Source organism: Arvicanthis niloticus, chromosome 7, assembly GCF_011762505.2.
Source record: "Arvicanthis niloticus isolate mArvNil1 chromosome 7, mArvNil1.pat.X, whole genome shotgun sequence".
NCBI classification, from domain to species: domain Eukaryota; kingdom Metazoa; phylum Chordata; class Mammalia; order Rodentia; family Muridae; genus Arvicanthis; species Arvicanthis niloticus.
This window is the reverse complement of record NC_047664.1, coordinates 5,774,075-5,792,223: the sequence shown is the minus strand read 5'-3', so window position 1 is coordinate 5,792,223 and position 18,149 is coordinate 5,774,075. Positions and strand designations below refer to the sequence as shown.

The window sequence follows — 18,149 nt, the reverse complement described above, 5'->3', positions numbered from 1 at the left end:
TTCTCTAACAAGGTCTTCAAACATCCATGTGTCTAGGTGTTCTAGGCTTAATGTGTTCATAGGCATTATATATTTGTATTAATAAGTTACTTAACAATCTATTTTTCACTGTGCTAGATACTTGCACACATAAGGAACTAAGTCATTTTGCTTCAGCATTTGCTTCCAAAACAGAGCAAATCACTGCTTTATAAACTGGAGTCCCTCGTGGCAAGGCTTACTCTGATACTTACTGTCCTACATAATACAAAGAAACACAGAGATGGGCACAGCCTGAGTTCTACACTCTCCATTTCTCAGACATCTAGAACCAGGAGCTTCTAAGTTCTGAGTTTGACTGTGGTGGGGATGCAAAACCATCCAGCAGAAGTCATGGTGCCCTGGATACACTGGTTTGTAGGCAGCCATGAGGGAAAGTAGCAGAAGTGGGGGTGACTGACAGACACACTCATGGTTCAGGCTGTGGAGGAATGAGGACAAGCAGCACTGCCTCCTGCCACCAGGAATGACATGGCTTCTGTGGATGACTGCGGAGCCTGAGAGGTCTGGGCAGGTGGCTGGCAGACCCCTGGGTTTGGAAACTGCCTCATACTGCATGCTTGTGCAGCAGACAGGGGCTGCGATCTCCCAGCCCGAGTTGCAAGGATTACTCAGTTTCCACAGCTTCCTCCTCACTGCACGGAGTTTGCTGCTGGATAGGACCTGAAAGTCTTAGGCAGGCAGAGAGCTCAGGTCCCAGGACTCTCTTCCTCATTGCAGAACGCCAAGTTCTGTTTGCCATCTCCACTTCCCCCAAAGCATCTGGGAGGCCCCCACTTTGTTTAGACAAACCCCATAAACTGAAGTGTCCATATAGACCACAGGCCATAGAATCCTCTGAGCAGAAGGAAAGAAATACACAAAGGAAGAAAGTCAGCAATGTGAACGATGCTCTGTTATTACAGCACCTGAGAACTTTGTGCAGCACCTGAGTATTGTGTGCAGCACCTGAGTACTGTGTGTAGCACCCGAGTACTGTGTGCAGCACATGAGTACTGTGCACAGCACTAACCTGTAAGGTGGCAACAGAGAGAAAGGAGACATACCAACTATGACCTGATGCCCCAGACCTAGCAAATTCTCTGAGAGCAACAAGAGAGGGGCTCTTCTAATTCCCTGCCTTCCAGATAGTAACAATTTTATGTGTTATTTGATGTTACATTAGTTTAAATATTTTAAAATGTTTTAATGCTTTTAAAAACCCCTATCTAGTGTTTCCTTAATCTTGCCGGTGTTACCTTTAAGACAGGTTCTCCCTGTATGGCTCAGACTTGCCTCAAAGGTTTGATCCTCCTCCCTCAACTTTCAAGGGTTAGGATCACAGGCCTGCAATGTATCTATTTTCTTTACACATTTTAAACTTTTGGAACTAGATTATTTTCAATCTCTTGTTCTTTTCTCTTCCTCTCCTTTTCCTTTTCTCTTTACTAATTTTTTACCTTTATCAGTTTCTAACTTCATGTTTTATTCTAAATTAGTTTTGCCCGTTACTTTCATTTTGCCTGTTATGATTATTGTTCTTCTATTATTATTATAACTTGGCTCTGGTATTGTTACTGTGGCTTCTTTTCTCCACTTTGACTAATGCTGGGAATTAAGCAGTCAGTTGAAGGAAGCTTGCTTTACAAATTTTTACATCGCTATGGAAAACTTATACACTCCCACAGATGCACAGTGAAGAAACACAAGAATGTGTAGAAACAAGGTAACACAACTTCCTCAGGAGATCATAATGGGTCAGCAACTGATATAAATTATTTAATTAGGTAAAATGTTGAACAAATCATTGAAGAGGCTAACTGAAAGTGGACAGCAACGTCAGAGACATAGACAACTGAAGGAAATAAGCCAAACAGTACAGGATCCGAGCAATAAATACAGAATTTTTAAAAATGAAAGTTTTGGAACATTGCAGATAAATTTTTAAAATTCAGGAGAAAGCATCCCCAGCAGACTATATGAACTGAAATATAAACTACCAGGGCTTCAAAGACAAGGTGGTGATTTATTGCTCTCAGAGAGGAAAAAAGAAAAAAATTATGCCCAGAGACCTGGGCGGTGAGAGACACAACAGGTGTGCTCTGAGACAAAATGCCCAACAGTGGGAAGATGCAACCTGAAGAGACCACCTCCAGTAGATAGACAAGGCCCCAAGTGGGACAGAGTTCCCAGCCCACCTTCAAAATTTCTAATCCAGAAGTTTTGCTGTCTAAAGGAACTGCAGGGAAAAAAATGGAGCAGAGATGGAAGGAAAGATGGTCCAGTGACTGGCCCAACATGGAATCCATCCCATGGGCAGACATCAAACAGGAGACATAGATTTTCTATGTCTTCAGTCAGTATTTCAGGATTTGATTCTAATAAAATGCTCAAAGCCACCCTTGTCCTCAGCTTCTTCCAGGCTTTTCCTAATTCAACCACAGGGGTCCCTGGCTTCCGTCCATTGGTTGAATGTAAGTATCTACATTTGGCCCTTTCAGCTGCTTGATGGGCCTCACAGAGGGCAGCCAGGCTAGGCTCCTGTCTGTAAGCACAGGATAGCATCAGTACTGTTAGGCCTTGGAGCCTCCCCGTGAGCTGGACCCCAATTCGGGCCTGTCGCTGGAGCTCCTTTCCATCAGGCTCTTCTCCATTTTTGTTCCTGCCCTTCTCTTAGACAGGAACAATGAGGGGTCAGAATTTTGACTGTGGGATGACAATCCCATTCCTCCACTGGATGGTGGTGTTCTCTACAAGTTCCCTTTCCCCACTTTTGGGCATTTCATCTAAGGTCCCTCCTTCTAAGTCCTGAGTGTGTCTCACCTCCCAGGTCTCTGGTACATTCTAGAGGGTCCTCCCACCTCATACCTCCTGAGGTTGCCTGTTTCCATTCCTTCGGCTGGCCCTCAGGGCTTCATTCCTGATCTGCCAAAAAATAACTGATCACATTCCTCCCTTTTCCTCCCTGTCCCCTCTACCACCTAGGTCCCTCCCTATCCCCTCCCCCACCCACATGATTGCTTTCTTCTCCCTCTCAAGTGCATTGCATGGTACCTTCTAGTACCATACAAGCTAGTCCTGGGGAGAGGGCATTCAAACTCAATTCTAGCTCAGGGGCCTCTGGAACTGCACAGCATTTCACAATTTACCTGGAAGATGATGGACCAACTAGTACCCAGCCTGGCAGAAACACAGGAGAGACTGTGCCTCAACAAAGTGGAAGAAAAGAACTGACTTTACAAGTTATCTTATCATCTCCCGCCACACACAATGTTCCTCCCCTCTCAGACACAGTGAAAAGAGCAAGAGGAGATGTGGAAATCATCTCCGGGTTTAAGTGATGCAAACATTCTTGCACCCTCTGAGTGTACCCAAAGCCACAGACTGTGCACTGTAAGTCGGTGAGGTGTCTAATGTTAATTCTGGAATAATATAGCCAGCCCTGAAGAGAAAAACTGTGAAGCCACAGTCATCTCAACTATCAATTATTGGTTCACATCCTAAAGCGATGTGGGCAAAAAAAAATCTCTTAGAGAAGAAATTTTAGCTTCCCATGTGTCAATGTAGCTCGTGTGTGTGTGCGTGTGTGTGCATGTGTCTGTGTGTGTGTATGTGTGTGAGTGTGTGTATGTGTGTATATATGTCTGTATGTATATGTATGTGTGTATGTATATGTATATATCTGTTGATGCATGTGTATGTCTCTATGTGTGTGTATGTGTGTATGTGTGTGAGTGTGTGAATGTGTGTATATATGTCTGTATGTATATGTATGTGTGTATGTATCTGTATATGTATATGTCTGGGTATGTGTGAGTATGTGTGTATGAGTGTGTCTGTATGTGTGTGTTTGTATGTATGTGTATGTATGTCTGTGTGAGTGTGTATGTATATGTGTGTGTGTGAGTGTGTGTGCATGTGTGTGAATTTTTGTATCAGTGTATCTGTATGTGTATATGTTTGTATGTGTATATGTATATGTGTATATGTGGTATAAGTTTATATGTGTGTATATGTGTGAGTATGTATATGCATATGTAGCATACGTGTGTGTATGTGTATATATGTGTGTGTACGCATGTATGAGATTGTGTAGGTGTATGTATATATATGTGTATGTATATGTGTGTGCATGTGTGTATGTGTGTATGTCAGTGTATATATGTATGTATATATGTATATATGTGTGCGTATATGAGTATGCTTGTGTGAGTTTATGTGTATCTAACACAAAGTAGGCTTTTCAAGTTTTTTAACTTTCGTAATCCACCTTAATTCTAATTAATTTCCTCAAGAGCTGATTCTGAGACTTCCTTCTTCAAACAGTTTCAACTACGACCAAACTTAAATCAAAAATAGTCAACAAAATGTCTGCAGTGACAGGAAAATTGTGCTGAACTGATCCTAGTCCTCATGTACTGAATGTCACATGGTGCCCCCAAAATATACGTAATGTGGCTATAAGGTAAGTGTTTACCAACTACTTACAGAACACGAGACTCACATAATCACATGTGAACTCTCAGCATATCTTTAAATGAGACCTGCTCATCAAGGGTGTCTGTACCTCACAGGGTAAGGAAAATGGCAGCCACAGTTCCCCACATGGGCGCTCCTGCTGACACTATGACATGGTTCAAGCACAGTCTTCCTTGGGGTCTCCTCTACATGCCAAATTGACACATGCATAAAAAGGTTCCCTCAAAAGCAAACTGGCGAGAGCCTCTCTGAAGAGCAGTGCACTTCCCTTATTCTTGAGCTGTGGGGCTGAGCAAGCCCTTCTTGTTATGCTCACAGTACTGCAACCTCAGGGGCTGGAGAAATGGCTCCACAATCAAGAGCACACACTGCTCCTGTTCCCGGCACCTACATAATGCAGGGACTGACAACATCTACAACGCCAGTTCCAGAGGAGCCAGTGCCCTCTCTGGCCTCTGTGGACTGCAGTCATGCAAGCAGTGCACCTACATACATGCAAGCAAAACATTCAGACACATAAAATAAAAACAAATCAATCACCTGAAAATGCAACTTTCAGCTTCGAGGGTCCCTCAATGCACCTGTGTCTCTTCTAATTTCCTCACGTCCATGGCTCTCGCACAGCCCTCCACTCTAGATTGCATTTTATTTCCATTTATGATATTTCTCCTCTCTTCAAATGCTTCACGGATGTTCAGCCATAGTATGTGCAGAAATAGGTTCTGCATGTGTTTGCGTCTTAATGCACATTGATCCAAGAGGACACACTAGGTTGGGTTGACACCATAAGGAGATGTCATGTGTAAATGCATAGGCCCCACACAGGATGCTTAGTAAAGCGGTGTCCCTATGAATCGTTCTGTCTCTCTAGAACTAAAACGAGTGACTACATTTATAGTACTACAAAGAAAATAAAACATGATAGCATTATAGATACACAATTTACTAAAAGGTGTGCAATCTAATGATTTTGATCTTTGATTTTTCTGTCTGTTGAAACCTTTCCAGCACTATCTGAGAAAAAGTCGTAAAAAGTTGATGAATATCTGTATATTGAACCAGAGATTGCCAGACAAATTTTATATCATGGTATAAAGAAAAATAATAAACTGCCCCCAGCTCCCTTAAAATGACAGTGTTAAAAAAAATTTATGCGTTTTTATGGTATATCTGCTACTCAGTAAAACATTTACCTGCCCAACACCAACTGTGTTTGCCTTCATACATTTGAAAATCAAAAGTTGTACATTTCCAACCCGCCCCAAACAGGGACCCTCTATAGACTGCATGACGTGACCAAGTTACTTTGCATTTCACACTTGCAATTGAAGCTGCAGTGGGTTTCCCGGCCCTCCACTGCACTCTTCTGCATCCTGCTCTCCCACACTCACCGCTGTCAGATAATGCAGGGGCCCTGCTCCTTGCACAGGAGGAGTTGCAGCTCTGACCTTCCCTTCGGAAGGCTCAAGAGGCTCTGGCTTCTGCTCTGCTGCATGCTGAAGCCTCTGTGGTCAGGGGCGGTGATCTGGGAACAGAGATCAACAGAGGACAGGAGAGGAAGTAGCAGTCAGTAGGGCTGAAGGGGGGTCGGGTCGCAACAAGGGTCTGGGGAAGAGCGTGCAGTGGGGAGGAATCCACAGGGGACTCTGTGGACTGGGGATGCACCTTGGGCCAAGGGAGCTCCTTGGGGCAGGAGCAAGCCATGGGGGAAAGGGGAGGGGCATGGCCGGGGAGTCTCCCTGGGGCGGGGTTGGAGTGGCATCTTGTGTTGAGGGCTCACCTTAAGGTCTAGCCAGATCCAGAGACCTGGGCAGACATTGTGCCCTAAGTCAGACTCACATCAGTCCTGGACTCTGAGAAGCCAGCTTACAGGAAGAGACAAAGTGAAACCTTTACTTTCGTAAAGCTTTCTGTGATATGTTTTGCGTTTTTTTTTTAAATTTTGTTTTGTTTTGTTTTGTTTAACAAAAGGGAGAAAATAAAACAGAATATCACAGAACAGGACAAACATGGGTCAGGACGACAAAGGATATGTTTTGTTAAGCGCCTATGTTGTTAATATAATTTGATTCATAGCTTCTTTATATGTCTGAAGGGGCCAATTAAGAAATAATTGAGTGTCCCTATAATTGAAAGGCTGAGGCAGGAGGTTGAGAGTTTGGGTGCTAGGCCTGAACATTGAACTCTATCTCAAAAAAGAGCAAAAAGAGGGCGTAGTGATCAAGCGTGGACTGTTAACCTGGGTCAGACTGTGCAGTGTGTGCAGCATAGGACGCACCCTAGGCCAATGTTGAAGTAAAATTTCAGTACTCAAGAAGTTTTTAACATTCAACACAGATTCAGAAGGAACATCCAAGCTTGTCAAGAGACTTCCTCAGTTGTGACGGTGAGGTACTAAGGATCTGTGCTGTGAACTTGAAAATAAAAGCTATGAGACTGCTTCCAGCCAGGCAGTGGTGGCACAGGCCTTTAATCCCAGCACTTGGAAGGCAGAGGCAGGCGGATTTCTGAGTTCGAGGCCAGCCTGGTCTACAGAGTGAGTTCCAGGACAGCCAGGGCTACACAGAGAAACCCTGTCTCGAAAAACAGAAACAAACAAACAAAAAAAGATAGCTTAGGAACCGACATCCAGTTTTTTAAATTTATTATTATTATTATTATTATTATTATTATTATTATTATTATTATTATTATTTCATGTGGGGGGGGTAGGTGTGTACACATGCTGTATCATGTCATTTCTGACCTTGTCTATTTGGTGTTCTGTGTGCTTCTTGTAAGTGTCTTTCATTAGTCTGGGTTATTCTATGACCCTGCTGAAGGTCTGTGGCACTGACTAGGGGTTTTTCTCCCTCACCTGGACCTGTAATTCCAAGGTTTGATTTGTCCATGGTTTCCCTCATTTCCCGGGTCTTCCTTTCTTATGTTTTTTCTCCATGTTCCTTGATTATTTGCTCTAGATCCTGCTTTAACTTTGAGTCCTGATCGTCTATGCATCAGGGTTCCTGTGGGCTCTAGCTGAGTTACTGGACTCTCCCTGTCTGTCTCAGCTTGAGTCCACAGTGTTTCTGTCTCCTCATGGAGTCCCATTCTCAAGCCCAGGCCTGTGTTCATCATTTCCTTCAGCCTGGTTTGTGTTCTCTCTGGCATCACTTAGGAATTTATTCTCCTTAAGTTCTGTTTTCTTAATTTCATTGAGATGTTTCTTTGCATCTTCTTTAAACCCCTTGAACTCTTTGTAACTAAAGTTCTTGTGGGGCTGGAGAGATGCCTCGGATGCTAACAAAACACTGGCTATTCTTCCAGAGGCCCTGAGTTCAATTCCCAGCAATGACATGGTGACTCACACCATCTATAATGAGATCCGATTCTCTCTTCTGGCCTGCAGGTGTACAGGCAGACAGGACACTCACATATATAAAATAAATAAATCTCTTTTTTTAATTTAAAGAAATCCTATATAAAGTATTTCCCTGACATAGTAACTATTTCTAATAGGTGTGTAATATTCTATGGATTTTCCAGAAAATGTTGTTTTCCTTACTTGGACACAAGTAACGATATTTACTAAGAGAATATCAAAAAGAGTTTAACTTGAGTCACTGTGCTAAATTCCCGAGGTTCCCAAAGCTCTTGCTGCAGACATATTATCTCTGAGGTGAATCTTGATGAGGTCATTTGATGGTTTAAGTTTAAACCCTGGGGTTCCTACCCAAAGAATAAAATCACAGCTCCCATCTCTCTTGTCTCCTGTGACTAACTGTAACATAAACAGCTCTCCCCACAGCAAGACATCCTACTAGAGTAGGCCAGAGGTCAGAGGTCGGCTGCCTTGTTTTGGGGACCAATTTGGAAATCTTTTTTTTTTTTTTTTTTTTTTTTTTGGTTTTTCGAGACAGGGTTTCTCAATTTGGAAATCTTGTATCCTTAGAATTGATTTAGCTCTTAATAAAAGACCTCCATTCTGCCTCAGCATTCATTGGAGTTTATTCAGGGATGAACTTATCCCAACCAGCAATTGCTTCAGACCTTTCCCAGAAAAGATTCCTCCCTCAGTGAACTGCTCTGAAAATTGCCTGCCATCTCTTGGCAGCCCTGTCTTTACAGTGTGCTCTCATTCCCTTTGTTTAGAGATTCATTCTCTCTTTTTATTTTTATTTATTTGGATGTTTGTCCATATGCATGCAAGTGCACCATGTGTGTGTAGTACCCACTGAACTCACTGCTTTGCTATACTAGCTGACTAGTGAGCTTCAGGGGCCTTCCTGTCTCTGACCCCACCCCAGCCTTGGGATTACAGGCACACACACTGCTGTGCCCAGCTTTTTACTGCAGATCCAAATTGATGTCCCGTGCTTCCATAACAAACACTTCACTGAATAAGGCATCTTAGGAGTCCACAAGGTGTCATAGATGCACAGGCGGTTTGCTCTCACTAGTGTGGTGCCATCCTGGACCACAAAAGGACACAGGAGTAGGTGGACAGTCTCCTGACCAATTAGAGTAGCATAGTAGCTTCATAGCCCCTGACCAGTTTTGTCCATGATATTGTATACTAAGGTGCTGCGCAGAGGCCTCTGCAGTGAGGCTGCAGTGCTGATTGAACAACAACAACAAACTGAAAAGCAAAGCATCCATGAAGGACGGGTCTGGAATCCAGTGTTCCCTTAATGACTAAGCTGGTATGTGCAGGAGACAAGATGGAGGCAGTCAGAGCCACAAGTAATAACCCAACCAGCAACAGAGGGATGGGCAAAAAGTAAGCACAGAACTGATCCTTTTAAAAGTAGCATATCACACTGTAGCAGGAACAGCAGGGCCACCTCTATGTAAATGCCAGAGCCTGCTAAGCCACAAAAGCATCTCCTTCAGGAGGACCTAATTGAGGACTGCCTGAGAGACCAAGGATTGCTGGTGCAGACAATGCCAGCCAATCAGGAACTGCTGTTCAGAAGACATGCTTTCTTGGGACCAATGCGGCTCAGGTGGAGGGTTTTAAGGAGCTTGCTGCAGTTTCTCACTTACTCCTGGAGTCTGAGTGGTTGACTTCCCTGCCACCTTACCTCCCACCCTCAAGGGCAGCTGGGCACAGGCAGTATCACACTACTAAAAGTTTGATAGTTAGTGCATGGAATTATTTCATCTGTCCTACTCACTATCAGGAGAACTTGTTTTGCTTTTCCAGGAAGCTGTTAAGAAATAAACAGATGTGCAGTCTTAGATAGAAAACATCCCTTCATCTATCAAGAAACATTAACAGCGGCTGAGGCACACACACCAGCTTTCAAATTCCAGCCCTGCCCAAAATGTGTCTCCTCACACCCCAGGCTTGCCATGTGGGTCAGGAGATGGGACTCAGGAAGACCTGCCTGGTGGTCCTAACCATATCTTTTCCCAGCCAGCTTGCTCATCAAGTAGGATTTGCCTGTGTGGTAGAGGTTCAAGATTGCCCCCACCACCAGGGGCTGCAGAATGGCAGACAAGATCTCCAGGGTTCCTGACTGGTCACTAGCTGTGCCTCATTGTTCGAGATGATACTCATGGGTTCTGGCATATGGCTCTCTGGGGCCATGTCTAAGATGTTACTTTGTCTGCAGGGGAAGAGGTGGTGTGGTCTGGAATTTCTAACATTTAGGGAAAGATATTTTACCCACTGAACCTGGTAACAAGTGATCTGTTAGTATTGCTAAAGTTTCTGAAAATTCAAAAAATGAAAATAAAAAATAAATAAAAAGAAGTAGCAAATGACATTAGTTCCACCCCCTTACAGACCCTACAATCCAGGAGTAAATAAATACATAAATATGTGTTTCCATCAGTGCCAACTACTGGCTTGAAAAAGAGGGTGGGGCTAGTGTGGAGAGAGGGCTCAGAGGTTAAGAGCACTTGTTGTTATTGTAAAAGACCTGGGTTTTGTTCCCAGCACCCGTGGCTCTCAAGTGCCTTACACCCTCATTTCCAATAGCTTTGATACCCACTGCTCACTTCTGTGGACACCTGTACCCATGTGGTACACATGCATACTCTCAGGCACACATGCTTAAATAATATAAAATATTTTTTTCAAAGGAAACGATTGAATTTTCACGGGGGTAGGTGGGGGACAGTATGGTGAAAAAATGAAAATAAAAATAAATAAAAAGAAGTAGCAACAGAAGAAACAGGAGAGAAGGTGCTGAGATGCTGGGGTGGGGCTTCTGGAAGAAAATCAACCTTTTAAGCGACGATTTAAGCTGTTTTCATTTTTTATTCTTACGTGGGCTTCCCTTATTTTGTACCATTTGGGTCTGTTTGGAGAAAGAGAGGGGTGGGGGAAATGTTTTTAAGTAGCTCAGTGGAAATCTCTAAGAATGATGGACCTGCTAAGGCTTGTGTAGAGGTAAGAAATCAGAGACAGAACCAAACGTGAAAGGGGAAAAAAAAAAAAAAAAAAAAAAAAACATAAAGTGCCATGCAAACTCACGCAGGGTGTGAGGACAGTCTCTAAGGAGACCCACCCTCCCTCAGGCTGCACTGCAGCTCACAGCCCACCTGCCTCAGGAAGCTTCTCTTAGGGGCTGACCTTCTCCTTTTCTTTCTCATTTGTTCTGAATGTATCAGTGTTGGCTCTTACACAGCAGCTCATTCCTCACTCTTCCTCAGGCAAATGGTTCCAGCATCACTCTTAAATCCTCCAGGCCTTAAATGGGAAAGGCTCTGTCAGGTTTTACAAAGAAAGGAGTAAATTGAGCAGCAATCGGGACCCCAAGAGGTTCAAATACAGCGATGGCAGAGAAAGAGTTGGGAGGTTATTTTCACCTCTCAATTAGTCCCTAAGGATGCTGGCCTTTCATCCTCAGGGGGCAAATGTAACCAGACAGTGAATGAACCTTTCGATGGTGGATGAGCAACCCTGCTTGTCTGATAATATGACAATCTAACCTCTGACAAGACTATCCCAGGCTTGGCTGCCTTCTATCCTGGATAGAATATTTTAAAACTAAATCAAAACAGTCTCTTCCTACCCATGCCTCATCTTACTTCAGCAGCAGAGTGCACAGCTGGAGAGAAAGCCTGCTCTCGCAGGGTTCCAGGACATGGGAAGGAGTTCTGTACCTTCTCTTGGTCTTTTCCTCCCTTCTGTTTGTTTTGTTTTATTCTGATGTGCTACTTTTTGTTGTATCTTATTTTATTTTATTATTGTTCCCTAGAAGCCTGTTTGTTTCTAATGGGAGGGGAAATGAGGAGTTTGGGGACGGGAAACTGGAATTAGTGTACATTACGTTAGAGAAATAAATTTATTTTCAATAAAAGGGAAATTTTTTTCATCCTTGTCCTACCCAGTTCTCTCAGACGTGCTCAGAATGTAAGAGAAAAGTAACTGTCCACTAGGTTATGAGTTTGTACACATAGTGTGTAGAACCCGTTTCAGGAATAAAGAAGTGTACCAAGGTGTTTTAAAAGTGATAGCAAGCTGCTTCTGAGAGGGCTTGGCAAGAATGGTGACCGTTATTCCCTCACTGAGCTGTGTTTGTTTCTGATAAAGACTGGGAACTCCCTTCTCCTCCCTGTTCTCTCCTACTCAGAGAACCAACAGAGTTTTCTAACCCACAAAGCAAACAGAAACGACAAAATAAGTTGAGGCTACACTGTTAAGGGGATTGCCACAATGATGTCAGATGGAAGGCTTGGGTGTTCTTGCCAGACTTTCACAGAAGTATTCCATAGTTGCAGAAAAATAATTTAGACATTTTTGGTAATTTTTAAAGCATGGTTTATTTTATCTCTTTTGAAATAGGGTGATATTTTCATTGGTTTGAAAGCAGATACTGATGTGTTTTATAAAGCCAAGGATATGTTTTATAGAGCACAGTATGGTGTGGTGGGAAGGGAGTACCTCAGCAGGCCCAACATGAGACATCCCTCTCCAACCCCTAGGTACCAGCCATAGGAGGGGTCTAGTATAGAACAGAGTTTATTTGGAGGGATGGGAAGGAGAGTTGAGAGGGGAGTAGAGGCAGGGAAAGTGAGGAAACAGAGGACACATACATACCACACATACATACAGAGAGAGAGAGAGAGAGAGAGAGAGAGAGAGAGAGAGAGAGAGAGAGAGAGAGAAAGGCTGAGTGAGAAGGGGGAAGAGGCTGGCCAGGGAACACATGGAGAGAGAGGGGTAGGGGCAAGAGGAGAGAGGGAGAAAGGAGTCAGGGATAGCAAGCAAAAGGGATCAGAGAGTCAGAGAAAATCAGAGAGGCCAGTCAGTCCCTTTTATAGCAAGCCAGGCCTACCTGGCTGTTGCTAGGTAACTCTTGGGCAGAGCATAGAAGAAATGCCAACAGATACCAACTGCAGCTGCATTCACATGAATAAAATTTATTTCCTTGGTAGTAGGATGGCCCAGTCATACAGGGTCCCTTTTGTGGGTTCTTAAATCTTTCACATAAAGGAAATCACGAACAGGCTTAGGGACAAACGTGAAGACAACTTTATTGGTGTTCCAGAGTAATCGGGCAGACAAACTGCAAACCTCATCAGCTACACAGAAGACAAAGATCACATCAAGAGAAAGGAGAGTGGGTCATGCTTTCCGGTCGTGGACCAAGAAAGCAAGGAAAACCAACAGTGGACATCTATAACCCCAAATGGGAGAGGGATGTTTCTTCAGGGAGAGAGAGAGACAGACAGACAGACAGACAGAGAGACAGAGAGAGAGAGAGAGAGAGACAGAGAGAGAGAGAGAGAGAGAGAGAGACAGAGAGACAGAGAGACAGAGAGACAGAGAGACAGAGAGACAGAGACAGAGAGACAGACAGAGAGACAGAGAGAGAGAATGAATGTGCATGCCCAGTGTCTCACATCAGGGCAGCAGACTAGGGATTTGGACTGGTACCCATGGAAAAAAAAAAAACAACAACAAAGAAGGGAAAGAAAGAGTTATACTTTCTGAGGTTCTATTGCTGATTTGACAGGTTTATTTGGATGAACTCTTAAGGACAGACACAATAGCATGTCTTTGTAATACTATACTCTTTGGAGACCTTAAGAATGTCATCTCTGCCCCAAAGGTTAATGATAGTACCCTAAGTCTAATTGTTCTAAGCAAAACTCAGGTAATAGAGCAGATGATAATAATTTTGAAATAAATGAAAAATAAATCTATAACATACACATGCTTTGTCAAGAAGAAATAACCTTTCCTACTAGGCTTCACCAAACCCTGCTATCCTCACACCTGTCACTTCCACACCTGACTCTTCCATACCTGTCACCTCCAAACATGCCTTCTCCACACCTGCCATCTCCACACCTGCCTCCTCCGTACCTGACACCTCCACACCTGCCACCTCCATACCTGACACCTCCACACCTGCCTCCTCCACACTTGTCACCTCCACACCTGCCACCTCCATACCTGACACCTCTACATCTGCCACTTCCACACATGTCACCTTCACACCTGCCACCTCTGTGCCTGCCATTTCCACAACTGTCACCTCCACACCTGCTTCTTCCATACCTGCCTCCTCCATACCTGCCATCTGCCTTCTCCACACCTGTTTCCTCCACACCTGCCTCCTCCACACCTGTCTCCTTCACACATGTCACCTCTACACCTTCCTCCTCCACACCTGCCATCACCACACCTGCCTCCTCCACACCTGCTTCTTCCACACCTGTCTCCTCCACACCTGTCTCTTCCACACCTGCCTCCCCTACACCAGCCACCTCTACACCTGCCTCCACCACACCTGCCTCCTCCACACATGTCACCTCTACACCTGCCTCCACCACACCTGCCACTTCCACAGCTGTCACCTCCACACCTGCCACCTCCACACCTGCCATATCCACACCTGTCTCCTCCACACCTGTCTTCCCCACACCTGTCTCCTCCATACCTGTCACCTCCACACCTGCCATCGCCACACCTGCTCCTCCACACCTGCCTCCTCCACACCTGTCTTCTCCACACCTGCCTCCTCCACACCTGTCTTCTCCACATCTGCCTTCTCCACACCTGTCTCTTCTACACCTGCCTCCTCTACACCTTCCTCCTCCACACCTGCTTTCTCCACACCTGCCACTTCCACATGCCTCCCTTTCCTAAGGTATTTTCAACATAAGTATGGTTAATCATGCTACTTCTTCCCTCTCTGCCCTGGTGTTTGAAATTCTTATGATGGAAACTGTGGTACCTTTCCTCAGTTGCCATGGTATTTTAAATTCTAAACAGACATGTGGAAGCAAGAGACACTCTTTCCTTAAAATGAGAGAGAAAAGGCCCAAAGCTGATCATAGGAGATCCCATTCTCAGTGCCCCCAAACCTGCTTATGTCTGAGTAGCTCCCTAACTGCACATTCAGTAAGTACAAAGATTACACAGGTTGCCAGGTGGTGTGTGTACATGTGCTGTGCACTTCAGAGCAGAAGACCACTACTGCAGAAGTTACTTCCCTCCTCCTATCATAAGTCCCAAGTACGGCTCACAATATCAGGCTTGGTGGAAAGTAGATGAAGTTTGTAACACACGGAGAGAGCTTTTTGGCAGTTCAGACACAATGAACTGTGTGATTTACTTGTGTTCTCTCTGAGAACACTGGTATCTTAAGGGATGATTTATTTTGACTCACAGTTCCAAGGTTACAGTCCTTCATGGCAGAAAAGCATGGTGGCAAGAGCAGGGGGCAATGGGCAGTGAGGAAGTAGAAAAATTCCCTTGCTTGTGCCCAGCTCACAGTTGCCTTTCAGTGTAGTCCTGGATCCCAGCTGTGGCAGAACTGGGACAAGAGGTTGAGCCATCAAGATCAGCAAATGAGGGAAGCCAACTTCCAGAGGAAGGCTGAGCACTGGTGAGAAAAGATCTTGGACTACTTCTGACAGAGGCAGCTGCTCCACAAAGGCTATCCAAAGAGCCAGATAGCTCATGGTCCGGGAGTCGGAGGTCTTTCCTGCCTCCCTGCCCACTCCTTTCCTGGGAGTGCTTCTGCTCTCTTTATAATCTGCTCCATGTCTGTTTCTACCCATGTCTCCAGTGCACTCCATCATCTTAGGAACAAGAGTCTGGAGCAGGTTTCCTCTAAACCCAGATCTGTGATGTGGCACTAAAATGTTTTCCCTCCTCCTCTTCCTCCTCTTCCTCCTCTTCCTCCTCTTCCTCCTCTTCCTCCTCTTCCTCCTCTTCATCCTCTTCCCCTCTTCCTCCTCCTCTTCCTCCTCCTCTTCTTCTTCCTCCTCTTCCTCATCCTCTCTCTCACCCCTTGTCTGTGTGCCTCTGTCTCTGTCTCTCTCTGAGTCTCTCTCTGTCTCTGTGTGTGTTTATGTGTGCCTCTGTCTCTGTTTCTGTCTCTCTCTCTCTGTCTCTCCCTTCCTCCCTCTGTGTGTGTGCCTCTGTCTCTTTCTCTGTGTCTCTGTCGTTGTGTCTCTGTCTCTCTCTGTGTCTCTTCATCTCTGTGTCTCTGCGTGTCTCTCTCTTTATCTTTCTGAACTCTACCTCTCTCTGTGTCTCTCTCTCTGTGTCTCTCTGTCTTTTCCTCTCTCTCCCCCTATGCCTCCACCATTATTTTACTTTTGTAGGTTTTTAATTGGGTCACTTTCCTTTCTGTGGCTACACGACTGACTTGTAACTCAGCACGGACCATCATCCTTCTCACAGAGCACTACTAACTCCCAGCTGAGAAGTAGGAAGGTTCACATTCAGCATTCAGCACATCCCCAGATTTTTCGATATCCGTGTTGAGTTAATATCAATAATATAATAATATCAATAGTCATGACTACAATACTGTGGGTTGTGTACTTAGAAGTAACCATTCACTTTTTCATTGAATTTAAGGCCTACTCCATGAGATGGAACCTTCACATGGCATTACTAAAGAGACCAAGGCCCTAAATTGTTATGCCATCGGCCTAGGGTAATATCACATACTGATGCTCTGGACAGAAGAACAAAGCAATAAAGTGACTCCTTATGGCATTACTTTACCCGTGGATTGGTGTTTTGTTCAGGACACATCAGTAGGACTTCCTCTTGCAGTAGATGGAAATCAACACAGAGACCTACAACTGGGCAATGTGCAGACAGTGAGAGACTTTGGAACTCTCAGTCTTAAATGGGACATCTTTATCAAAGCCCTCTCCTCAGGGTTCAGGGAGCTATGTGGAAAAGGAGGCAGAAAGATTGTGAGATCCAGAAGTGATGGAAGACATCAGGAAACAAAAGGCTTTCAGACACAAGACTGACACACATGTAAACTCACAGGGACTATGGCAGCGTTCACAGGACCTGTGCCTGTACATATCAGTGGGGATCCCAGTGCTGAGATGGGATGTGAACACAGGATACATACCTAACCAAGGAGGTATCTCCAATTGACAATTGTTTGCAAAAGAAAAAATCTGTTTTCTCCAAAGGAGTCAGTGGGTAATAAACTACATGTATGGGTAAGACCCACGCCCAGTGCATGATGGTCAGCACAAAAGGAGATCAGTGGTGTTTGTATAGACATTTTGCCTCCTGTTGCCTTGTTTGTTTTTAAATTTTGTCTTTATTGGGTTGGGGTGTGTGTGTGTGTGTGTGTGTGTGTGTGTGTGTGTGTGTGTGCATGTTTGATATATGTATGTGTGTGGTGCTTTTTCTTTTCTTCTCTTTTATTTTATTTTTTTCTTTTCCTATTCTGGTTTATTTCTAAGGACTTCTGTGAGAACACAAAAAGACTAACAAAGCACTTTTTCCCCACAATGGGCAACTTCACCCCACATACAGAACCAGTTCCAAGCAGAGTCCAGCATCCCTGTCGTGGGCTTGCCTTCAGGGTGTTGCTCTCAGAGCTCCACTAACACACTTGTTTCCTATGGACTCATTCATTGACTGAGACCAAGTCATCTCTAACTTGAGCATCCAGTCTCAAAGTACATGTCCACCAAAAGAAAAGGTAAATCAAAGGCTCCCTCATTTTCCTGTGGTGCTTTAGTGAGCTCAAAGGCAGACTCAGAAGCTGCTGGGCCCCAATCTGAAGCCTACTGCAGCAGGAACCTTGTGCTCATGAGTGTGGCCCTGGGCTTGAGAACAGTAGCTTCAACTGACACAGAACTGGGTTCAGCACTTTGTGGGAACCCCACCCCCAAATGGGAGACCCCAAAACTCAAAGACAAGTGTGGGAATCCCACTGAAGGTCTAGAACATCAAATTTTCTAAAGACTCTGACTATCACAATTGAGGGAAGCCACAGGCTCACGCCTTACACTCGGCTACACACTCTCTACTTTATTCTCTCACTATTGTCAATCATGGAAACATTCTCTAATGGGACTTTGGCATCATCCTCTCATTGTTAGGGTTTCTTTGTTTATATTCTTATTTATGCCCCTGCCCTGCTCCGAAGGTATGTCGAGAGATTTTATACGTATCTTTTTACAACCCTTTTTATCAAGAATTTTCATTGTGTCTTCAAACAATAAGCTTCTGGTTTTGCCTTTTTACTGTGTTTTCCCCAGGAGATATTCTATGGCAGATGACATGGAGACTGTGCGATTACATGGATAGTTGCAAATCACACTGCCACACTGACTTTGGAAGCCCTGTGAGGCCATGCTCTATGGAGGTCAGGAAGACAGCGGACACTGAAGAGTCACACTGACAAGTTGTGAGACTTCGATAAAGTTTGCAGCCA

General features: G+C 44.5%; 1 protein-coding gene across 4 annotated transcripts in view; it reads right to left on the bottom strand.

Moving 5' to 3' along the window:
• LOC117712722 (ATP-binding cassette sub-family G member 3-like) overlaps window positions 1-6,195 on the bottom strand; it is a 44,871-nt gene extending 38,676 nt beyond the window's left edge. For 2 of the 4 annotated variants that reach the window (XM_076937855.1, XM_034508823.2), the window contains exon 1: window positions 5,889-6,194. The gene's annotated coding sequence lies outside the window, so the exon portion shown is untranslated. Of the gene's footprint in view, window positions 1-3,167; window positions 3,235-5,888 lie in introns of those variants that run through there. The other 2 variants (XM_076937857.1, XM_076937856.1) reach the window with 2 other exon arrangements.
• Window positions 6,196-18,149: the final 11,954 nt, after the last annotated feature.